The 9905-nt window shown below is 65.3% G+C and overlaps 1 gene segment (V, D, J or C); it reads left to right on the top strand.

Moving 5' to 3' along the window:
- The first annotated feature begins 203 nt into the window (after positions 1 to 203).
- LOC311614044 (immunoglobulin heavy constant gamma 4-like) lies at positions 204 to 9665 on the top strand. The segment is given in 7 exons: positions 204 to 267; positions 5105 to 5386; positions 5646 to 5693; positions 5785 to 6114; positions 6195 to 6515; positions 8105 to 8235; positions 8709 to 9665.
- The last annotated feature ends 240 nt before the right edge of the window (positions 9666 to 9905 follow it).

The following is a 9905-nucleotide window of genomic DNA, read 5'->3' on the forward strand; positions in this document are numbered from 1 at the left end:
GCCTGCTCTGGGGGAGGACAGGGTGGACAGAGGCTGTAGGAGAGAGGGCGGGTGGCTGGAGGCTCCAGGAGCAAAGCCCAGTTCAGCCGGGAAAGGAATGAGACCAGGAGTGGGCTACTGGGCTGGGGCTCTGGGCTTGGCAGGAGGCCCTGCGGCAGCTGTGGGCAGACACAGCACAGGTGGAACATTGACCTGTAGGGAAGGGATCTTAGGGAAGAATGGGCAGGGAGTACGGCAGGTCGGGAACTTTATGGACAGCAACTGTAGGTGAGCAGGGGCCTGTGGGAGAGCAGGGAGCTGCCCAGGAGCTGGGTGGGAGCTGGCAGAGCAATGCAGGTAAGCAGGTGGGAGCTGGTGGGAGGGCAGGAGCTGGCCGGGAGCTGGCAGAGCTATGAGGATGAGCAGGGGTTGGTGGGAAAGCAGGAGGTGGGTGAGAGCTAGGTGGAAGCTGGGTGGGAGCTGGGTGGGAGCTGGCAAAGCTATGCAGTGAGCAGGGGCAAGTGAGAGGGCAGGAGCTGGGTGAGAGCTGGGTGGAAGCTGGCAGAGCTATGCAGGTGAGCAAGGGCAGGTGGGAGGGCAGGAGCTGGGTGGGAGCTGGCAGAGCTATCCAGGTGAGCAGGGGCAGGTGGGAGGGCAGGAGCTGGGTGGGAGCTGGCAGAGCTATCCAGGTGAGCAGGGGCCTGTGGGAGGGCAGGAGCTGGGTGAGAGCTGGGTGGGAGCTGGCAGAGCTATGCAGGTGAGCAAGGGCAGGTGGGAGGGCAGGAGCTGGGTGAGAGCTGGCAGAGCTATGCAGGTGAGCAGGGGCAGGTGGGAGGGCAGGGAGCTGCGTGGGAGCTGGGTGGGAGCTGGCAGAGCTATGTAGGTGAGCGGGTGCTGGTAGGAGGGCAGGAGCTGGGTGGGAGCAGGGTGGGAGCTGGCAGAGCTATGGAGGTGAGCAGGGGCTGGTGGGAGGGCAGGAGCTGGCTGGGAGCTGGCAGAGCTATGAGAATGAGCAGGGGTCGGTGGGAGGGAAGGAGGTGGGTGAGAGCTAGGTGGGAGATGGGTGGGAGATGGGTGGGAGCTAGTAGAAGTATGCAGGTGAACAGGGGCCACTGGGAGGGCAGGGAGCTGGGTGGGAGCTGGCAGAGCTATGCAGTGAGCAGGGGCAAGTGAGAGGGTAGGAGCTGGGTGAGAGCTGGGTGGAAGCTGGCAGAGCTATGCAGGTGAGCAGGGGGCAGGTGGGAGGGCAGGAGCTGGGTGGCAGCTGGCAGAGCTATGCAGGTGAGCAGGGGCAGGTGGAAGGGCAGGAGCTGAGTGGGAGCTGGGTGGGAGCTGGCAGAGCTATGCAGGTGAGCAGGGGCAGGTGGGTGGGCAGGTGCTGGGTGGGAGCTGGGTGGGAGCTGGCAGAGCTATGGAGGTGAGCAGGGGCAGGTTGGGGGGCAGGTGCTGGGTGGGAGCTGGCAGAGCTATGCATGTGAGCAGGGGCCAGTGGGAGGGCAGGAGCTGGGTGGGAGCTGGGTGGGAGCTGGCAGAACTATGCATGTGAGCAAGGGCAGGTGGGAGGGCAGGAGCTGGGTGAGAGCTGGGTGGGAGCTGGCAGAGCTATGGAGGTGAGCAAGGGCAGGTGGGAGGGCAGGAGCTGGGTCAGAGCTGGGTAGAAGCTGGCAGAGCTACGGAAGTGAGCAGGGGTAGGTGGGAGGGCAGGAGCTGGGTGGGAGCTGGCAGAGCTATGCAGGTGAGCAGGGGCAGGTGGGAGGGCAGGTGCTGGGAGGGTTCTGGCAGAGCTATGCAGGTGAGCAGGGGCAGGTGGGAGGGCAGGAGCTGGGTGGGAGCTGGGTGGGAGCTGGCAGAGCTATGCATGTGAGCAGGGGCCAGTGGGAGAGCAGGGAGCTGCCCAGGAGCTGGGTGCGAGCTGGCAGAGCAATGCAGGTAAGCAGGTGGGAGCTGGTGGGAGGGCAGGAGCTGGCCGGGAGCTGGCAGAGCTATGAGGATGAGCAGGGGTTGGTGGGAAGGCAGGAGGTGGGTGAGAGCTAGGTGGGAGCTGGGTGGGAGCTGGGTGGGAGCTGGCAAAGCTATGCAGTGAGCAGGGGCAAGTGAGAGGGCAGGAGCTGGGTGAGAGCTGGGTGGAAGCTGGCAGAGCTATGCAGGTGAGCAAGGGCAGGTGGGAGGGCAGGAGCTGGGTGGGAGCTGGGTGGGAGCTGGCAGAGCTATCCAGGTGAGCAGGGGCAGGTGGGAGGGCAGGAGCTGGGTGGGAGCTGGCAGAGCTATCCAGGTGAGCAGGGGCCTGTGGGAGGGCAGGAGCTGGGTGAGAGCTGGGTGGGAGCTGGCAGAGCTATGCAGGTGAGCAAGGGCAGGTGGGAGGGCAGGAGCTGGGTGAGAGCTGGCAGAGCTATGCAGGTGAGCAGGGGCAGGTGGGAGGGCAGGGAGCTGCGTGGGAGCTGGGTGGGAGCTGGCAGAGCTATGCAGGTGAGCGGGTGCTGGTAGGAGGGCAGGAGCTGGGTGGGAGCAGGGTGGGAGCTGGCAGAGCTATGGAGGTGAGCAGGGGCTGGTGGGAGGGCAGGAGCTGGCTGGGAGCTGGCAGAGCTATGAGAATGAGCAGGGGTCGGTGGGAGGGAAGGAGGTGGGTGAGAGCTAGGTGGGAGATGGGTGGGAGCTAGTAGAAGTATGCAGGTGAACAGGGGCCACTGGGAGGGCAGGGAGCTGGGTGGGAGCTGGCAGAGCTATGCAGTGAGCAGGGGCAAGTGAGAGGGCAGGAGCTGGGTGAGAGCTGGGTGGAAGCTGGCAGAGCTATGCAGGTGAGCAGGGGGCAGGTGGGAGGGCAGGAGCTGGGTGGCAGCTGGCAGAGCTATGCAGGTGAGCAGGGGCAGGTGGAAGGGCAGGAGCTGAGTGGGAGCTGGGTGGGAGCTGGCAGAGCTATGCAGGTGAGCAGGGGCAGGTGGGTGGGCAGGTGCTGGGTGGGAGCTGGGTGGGAGCTGGCAGAGCTATGGAGGTGAGCAGGGGCAGGTTGGGGGGCAGGTGCTGGGTGGGAGCTGGCAGAGCTATGCATGTGAGCAGGGGCCAGTGGGAGGGCAGGAGCTGGGTGGGAGCTGGGTGGGAGCTGGCAGAACTATGCATGTGAGCAGGGGCCAGTGGGAGGGCAGGAGCTGGGTGGGAGCTGGGTGGGAGCTGGCAGAGCTATGCAGGTGAGCAAGGGCAGGTGGGAGGGCAGGAGCTGGGTGAGAGCTGGGTGAGAGCTGGCAGAGCTATGGAGGTGAGCAAGGGCAGGTGGGAGGGCAGGAGCTGGGTCAGAGCTGGGTAGAAGCTGGCAGAGCTATGGAAGTGAGCAGGGGTAGGTGGGAGGGCAGGAGCTGGGTGGGAGCTGGCAGAGCTATGCAGGTGAGCAGGGGCAGGTGGGAGGGCAGGTGCTGGGAGGGTTCTGGCAGAGCTATGCAGGTGAGCAGGGGCAGGTGGGAGGGCAGGAGCTGGGTGGGAGCTGGGTGGGAGCTGGCAGAGCTATGCATGTGAGCAGGGGCCAGTGGGAGGACAGGAGCTGGGTGGGAGCTGGGTGGGAGCTGGCAGAGCTATGCATGTGAGCAGGGGCCAGTGGGAGGGCAGGAGCTGGGTCAGAGCTGTGTGGAAGCTGGCAGAGCTATGGAGGTGAGCAGGGGTAGGTGTGAGGGCAGGAGCTGGGTGGGAGCTGGCAGAGCTATCCAGGTGAGCAGGGGTAGGTGGGAGGGCAGGAGCTGGGTGGGAGCTGGCAGAGCTATGCAGGTGAGCAGGGGGTCGTTGGGAGGGCAGGGGGCCAGTGGGAGCTGGGTGGGAGCTGGCAGAGCTATGCGGGTAAGCAGGGGCTGGGTGGGAGCTGGGAGGGAGCTTGCAGTTATGCAGTGAGCAGGGGCTGCTGGGAGGGCAGGAGCTGCCCAGGATCCACGAGACAAAAGCACTGCGGTAAGCAGGTAGGTAGAGCGGGATCATAGGGCATTTGGCAGAGGGGGGTTGTTGGCCAGGGGCTTCAGTGAAAAGGGGGAGGAAGTGGGGCAGGGGCAGGTCAGGAGAGGACACAGCAACCCTGGCCTGAGCCCAAGGGCCTGCCCAGGGCAGGAGGCTGAGCCCCAGGGCAGGGGCCTGAGGCCCAGGGCAGGGCTGGGACAGAGTAGGCAGAAATGAGATTCAGATGGGCAAATGCAGAGACCGGAGGACAGAGGCCTGAGCTCCTCTGAAGGCCCAGGACGAGGCTTCGTGGGGATTGGGGTTCAGGGAAGGCTTGTGGGGAGCAGTTGGAGGGGGTAACCCTGCAGGGCACTGAGCGTGGCAGCCGCTGGGCTGGGAGCCCTGAGTAGCAGGCAGTTTGTCCAGCAGAGCTGGGATGTAGCTCAGGGCTAAGGCAGGGCCTGAGGTAAAGGATCCCAGGGCGAGGTGGGGGTTGAGCATGGTGGTGGCGGATGGGGAGGAGAGACAGTAGGGCAGGGCCCTGAGGCTGAGCTGATGGGGCCACGCAGGGGTTGGGGACACTGACACCATGCAGAAGGCTGCCAAGGCCAGTGCCAGGCTCCAAGCCATGCTGAGTGGGGACTGAGGAAGGACCCGGCAGGAGGGCTCTGGACAGGCAGGAGCTGGGGCAGCGAGGGGGCAGTGCCAGGGGGAGGGGTGAGCATGCAAGACTGCTGGGTACAGAGGCGCTGCAGGGAGGACGGGGGACGCCCCCACGGAGGGTCTCCAGGCTGGGGTGGGGACCAGGCATGCCTCAGCTGCAGCGCTGACCCAGAAGGGTAGGGGCTGTGGGCCGAGGAAGGGACTCCTCGCCAGGGCAGGGCCAGGCAGGGCAACAGGTCAGTGGGCTCAGAGACAATGGGAGCCAGGCAGAGCAAGAGCCACAAGTTAGGGTTCTGAGGCTTAGCAAGAACCAGGGGCTGGGGCAGGGGCTCCAGCCCAGGCAGCGCTGGCTGAGCTGCTGAGCCTGGCGCCTGTGGCTGAGAGACAGGAGGCCCTGGGTGGCAGAGCTGAGCTGGGCAGCCAGTCTACGGGCTTCTGGGAGCTTGTGGGCCACGGGCACTGGGCTCAGCACCGTCCCAGGCCTGGGCTCCAGGGGCCCTGCCCAGGCTTTGGTAGGGTGAGACCTAGCAGTCACATGGCCCCTCTCTTACAGCCTCCACCACGACCCCGTCAGTCTTCCCGCTGTCCAAATGTGGCACCACGTCCGGCTCCACGGTGTCTCTGGGCTGCCTGGTCTCTGGCTACTTCCCAGAGCCCGTGACTGTGACCTGGAACTCGGGCGCCCTGACCAGCGGGGTGCACACCTTCCCATCCGTCCTCCGCGCGGGCCTCTACTCCCTGAGCAGCATGGTGACCGTGCCCACCAGCTCGTCCGGCCAGACCTTCACCTGCAACGTGGCCCACCCGGCCAGCAGCACCAAGGTGATCACGACAGGTGAGCACCCAGCCTCGGAGACAAACCACAGAGCAGGGATGGCTGCCCCAGCCCAGGGCAGTGGGGGGAGTGCAGACGGGCTCCCCAAACTCGGGGAGGGGTCCTCTGAGTATCACCACCAGGCCTGGGACGGGCACAGGCTCTGGAGCCACAGGGGCAGTATGGTCTTAGACCTGCCAAACTCTGGCCGTGACCTAAGCCCACCCCCAAGGCCGTGCCCTCTGGGGCCCCGGTAACCTTCAGCCTGCTCTCTCTGCAGTGCCCGCAATTAGAGAAGTCTGCACCTCAGCCCCCTGCACGTGCCCACGTGAGTACACCACCCCAGGAGGAGGCCATGGGGAGCCCCTGCCCAAGGGAGGCCCGCCCAAGGCTGACCCCTGGCCACTGTCTTCCCCCAGCTTGTGAGAACCTGGGAGGGCCCTCGGTCTTCATCTTCCCCCCGAAACCCAAGGACACCCTCATGATCTCCCGGACACCAGAGGTCACGTGCCTGGTAGTGGACGTGGCCCCGGAAGACCTGGACGTCGAATTCACCTGGTTCATGGATGACAAAGAGATGAAGAAGGAGAAGATGACAGCGCAGCAGCAGCAGTTCAACAGCACCTACCGCGTGGTCAACTCCCTGGCCATCGCGCACCAGGACTGGCTGAAGGCCAAGGAGTTCAAGTGCAAGGTCAACAACAATGCCATCCCGGCCCCCATTGAGAGGACCATCTCCAAGGCCACAGGTGAGGAGCAGACAGGGGCCGGGGCTAGGGGGCCAGTCCTCCACCAGGGAGTGACCATCTGTGCTGACCCCATCCCACAGGGCAGGTCCGGGGGCCACAGGTGTACGTCCTGAGCCCTCACGCGGACGAGATGGCCAAGGACAAGGTCAGTGTGACCTGCCTGGTCAAGGACTTCTTCCCGCCGGACATCAGTGTGGAGTGGCAGAGCAATGGGGAGCCGGAGCCAGAGACCAAGTACTCCTCGACCCGGCCCCAGAGGGACCAGGAGGGCGCCTTCTTCCTGTACAGCAAGCTCTCAGTGGACAAGGCGCGGTGGCAGCGAGGCGAGCCCTTCACGTGCGAGGTTATGCACGAGGCCCTGCACAACCACTACACCCAGAAGACCATCTCCCGGAGCTTGGGTAACTGAGTGGCGCCTGGCGCCCCGCCACACCCCTGGGCACCAGCCTTCAATAAAGCACCCAGCGCGGCCCTGGGACCCTGTGAGCGAGCCAGCAACACTGTTGTGTTCTTTTGGGGGCAGAGGGCAGGTCGGCACCGCTAGGGCGGGACCCAGAGCTGGTGGGCCTGCAGGCACCAGGGTGGGATGGCCTCCCCACAGAGCCACTCCTCACCCACACCCCCCACCTCCAGCCGGCAAGAACTCGGTCGGGAGATGTGGACGGGACAGGAGATGCCCCTGAGGGACAGAGGGACAGGGTGCCCGCTTCTGAGCAAGCCCCGCTGTGAGCAGGGCCTGGCTCCAGGGTGCCCTGTGCACTGGCCCCCAGGGCTCCCAGACATGGCTCTGTGCCCGCACAGGAGCACACCGGGCCATGGGGTGGGACAGGCCCTGCGTGTCCTGGAGACCAAGCCCCCACACTCCCTCTGTGGGCCACGTCCAGCCTGGGCCAGGCTGTCCGCTCATGAGGACACTCACTGGGTTGCCCTAAAGAGGCAAAGGAGGGCAGCCTTGGGTCCCAGGTAGGGGCTGTCCAGAGGCCACAGGGGCACTGAGCCAGGGCCGTGGAAAGCAAGGCACTTGCACAGACCAGCACCAGCACATGTGGTCACCTTCACACACACATGAATACACATGCACATGCACACAGAGACACAAACACACAGTCATGAATGCACATGAATGTGCGTGGGTGCATACAGGCACACATGTGTACACATGCATGCACACAGAGACAGGCCTTGCACTGCGGACCTCCCACGAGGCACCCTGCAATGGCCCAGACCAGAGAACACAGTGGGTCCTGGGAACCGCACCATGGAAACCAGCCTGTTCCTCCCCCCACCCCCACCCCCGCCAGTGCCCCAGGGTCATTCAGCAGCTCATCCCACACTGACACCCCTCCCTCTTCCATGGCCTCTACACCCTTCCCCACTCACAGAAGTCCTCTCCACACCCTCCCCCACACACAGAAGTCCTCCCCATGTACAGAAGTCCTCCCCACACACCCTGCCACACACACAGAAGTCCTTCCCACACACCCACCCCCACACAGAGAAGTCCTCCCCACACACCCTCCTCCTCCACAGAAGTCCTCTCCACACACCCTCCCCCCGCACACACCCTCCCACACACACCCTCCCCCGCACACAGAAATCCTCCTCATACCCTCCGCCAGACACAGACGTCCTCCCCACACACCCACAGGCCTCAGGCCACGCACCTGTCCACTCCCAGCGCAGACCTGGCTCTGGCCCATCCCCAGGCCGGGCCCTCTTGCCTTCGGACCCCAGGGGGAGTAGGCAGAGAGGCTGGTGGACGTGAGAGCAGGCTGGACGGCGGGTCAGCCCACCTTGTTCCCCAGGGCCCCAAGTGCATGGCAGAGAGGAGGGGGCAGCCCAGCCAGGCTGAGACCGGGGTCTGAGGCAGAGTGTTGGGGAGCCGGGCACCCCGGGCCCCACCTGGCCAGTCCCCGTTCACTGGGAGCCCCTGTGCCAGCCGCAGACCACCAGCCCCCACGGCCCCGCACTGACCCCCCTCCCTGCGCAGAGCTGCTCCTGGACGAGAGCTGTGCCGAGGCCCAGGATGGGGAGCTGGACGGGCTCTGGACCACCATCTCCATCTTCATCACCCTCTTTCTGCTCAGCGTGTGCTACAGTGCCACCGTCACGCTCTTTAAGGTGGGCTCCCACAGCCCCACACGCTCCATCCATGCCCATGTGCCCCACGCGCCTCACACACCGAACATGCCCACGCACACCCCACGCCCCGCATGCCAACGCTATCGCCACACACGCACCCCATGCCGTGTCCACACGCCCCACACACCCCATGTGCTCCACACCCCATGCTGTGCCCATGCTATTGCCAGACACCCCACGCCGTGTCCACGCGCCCCACGCCGTGTCCACATGCCCCACACACCCCATGCTGTGCCCATGCTATTGCCACGCACCCCACTCCGTGTCCACGCACCTCACGCCGTGTCCACGCGCCCCACACACCCTATGCACCCCACACACCCCTCGCAGTGCCCTCACTGTCCCTCAATGTTCTCACTTGTCCCTCACCGCCCCAGGCCGTCCCCCGCCAGCCCAGCTGGCCCCGGCCCACAGAGGTTGACTGGCCCTCTTCCCCTGCCCCCCGCCCCCAGGTGAAGTGGATCTTCTCGGTGGCTGACCTGAAGAGGACCATTGCCCCGGACTACCGGAACATGATCGGACAAGGGGCTTAGCGGCCCTCCCAGCAGAGCCGGCTACTGGTTCACCTGCTCCACCTGCTGCAACACCTGCTCCTCTGCCCTCTGACCTTGCTGCCCTCTGACCTCTCCACCCTTTGACTCCAGGCCTCCCTGGATATGCACTCATGGCCACCACAGGCTGCGTTCCGCCCGGGACCTGCCCCTTTGGAGAACCAAGTGGACAGCAGGTCCTCCTCCAACCTGAGCTGACGGACGCCCACCCGCCCTCCACACGGCCACTAATGCCACCCTGGGTCGTGTGGGCAGGAGCAGGAGGCAGTGCTCCCGGGAGGTGCCAAATCCCCCCAGGGAAGCTCCACCTGGGCCCTGACGGTCGCTCAGCTGCCTCCACCAGAGCACACTCTCTGAGCAGGGCTGCTGCGGGCCCCGGGGGCAGGATGGTACCAGGCAGGTGGGTGGGCACTGGCCTGCAAGCCTCTTGGCATGGAGCCTGGTGACCACGTCCCAGCAAGTGGGACCCTGCCTCTGTGAACAGAGGCAGGAGGTGCATGTGGAGGTGTAGCTTGCCTGGAGGGCCCAGGTGGGAGCCCAGGCCTGACTCCCACCACCTCACCCTCCCAGGGAGCCCCTGCTCTGGGGAGAGGGGCTGAGAGCCAAGAGCACTGAACAGAATGCCACCTGCCTTGGGGACCGGCAGGCAGACAGATGTCCCGAGCCCCAGGGAGCACCGTCCCGCTGGGAAGGAGGGTGACATGGGCCCCGTGACACGGGATGCTCAGAGAGATGATTCCCAGGAAACGCACCTTGTAGCTTGGGCCGTTTTCTGTTTAATTTCCTGGATCCCGTCCATTGCCTCCACTGGTGTGTGTGGTGTGTGTGTTTAACGACAATAAAGGCTCCTTAAACATCCATGCCTCTCAGGATCTCCTTGTGCTGCTGCCTTGTGAGACCACAGCCAGCGGAGGTGTACAGGGAGGGGGGGGCCGGGAGGGCACCCTCTCCCAGCACCACGACTTGCCCCCCTCCACCTCCTCCCCCGATTCAGCCGGCATCCAGCCCAGAGGGTGAGGAAGGCAGCCTAGAGACCAGAGGGTGATGGGAGCCACATGGGCGTCGGGGCCTGGGGCAGGACTGGCTGTGGCCGTGGCC

The sequence above is a fragment of the Pipistrellus hanaki genome (genome assembly GCF_964339955.1).
Source record: "Pipistrellus hanaki genome assembly, chromosome: 20".
Classification (NCBI taxonomy): Eukaryota; Metazoa; Chordata; class Mammalia; order Chiroptera; family Vespertilionidae; genus Pipistrellus; species Pipistrellus hanaki.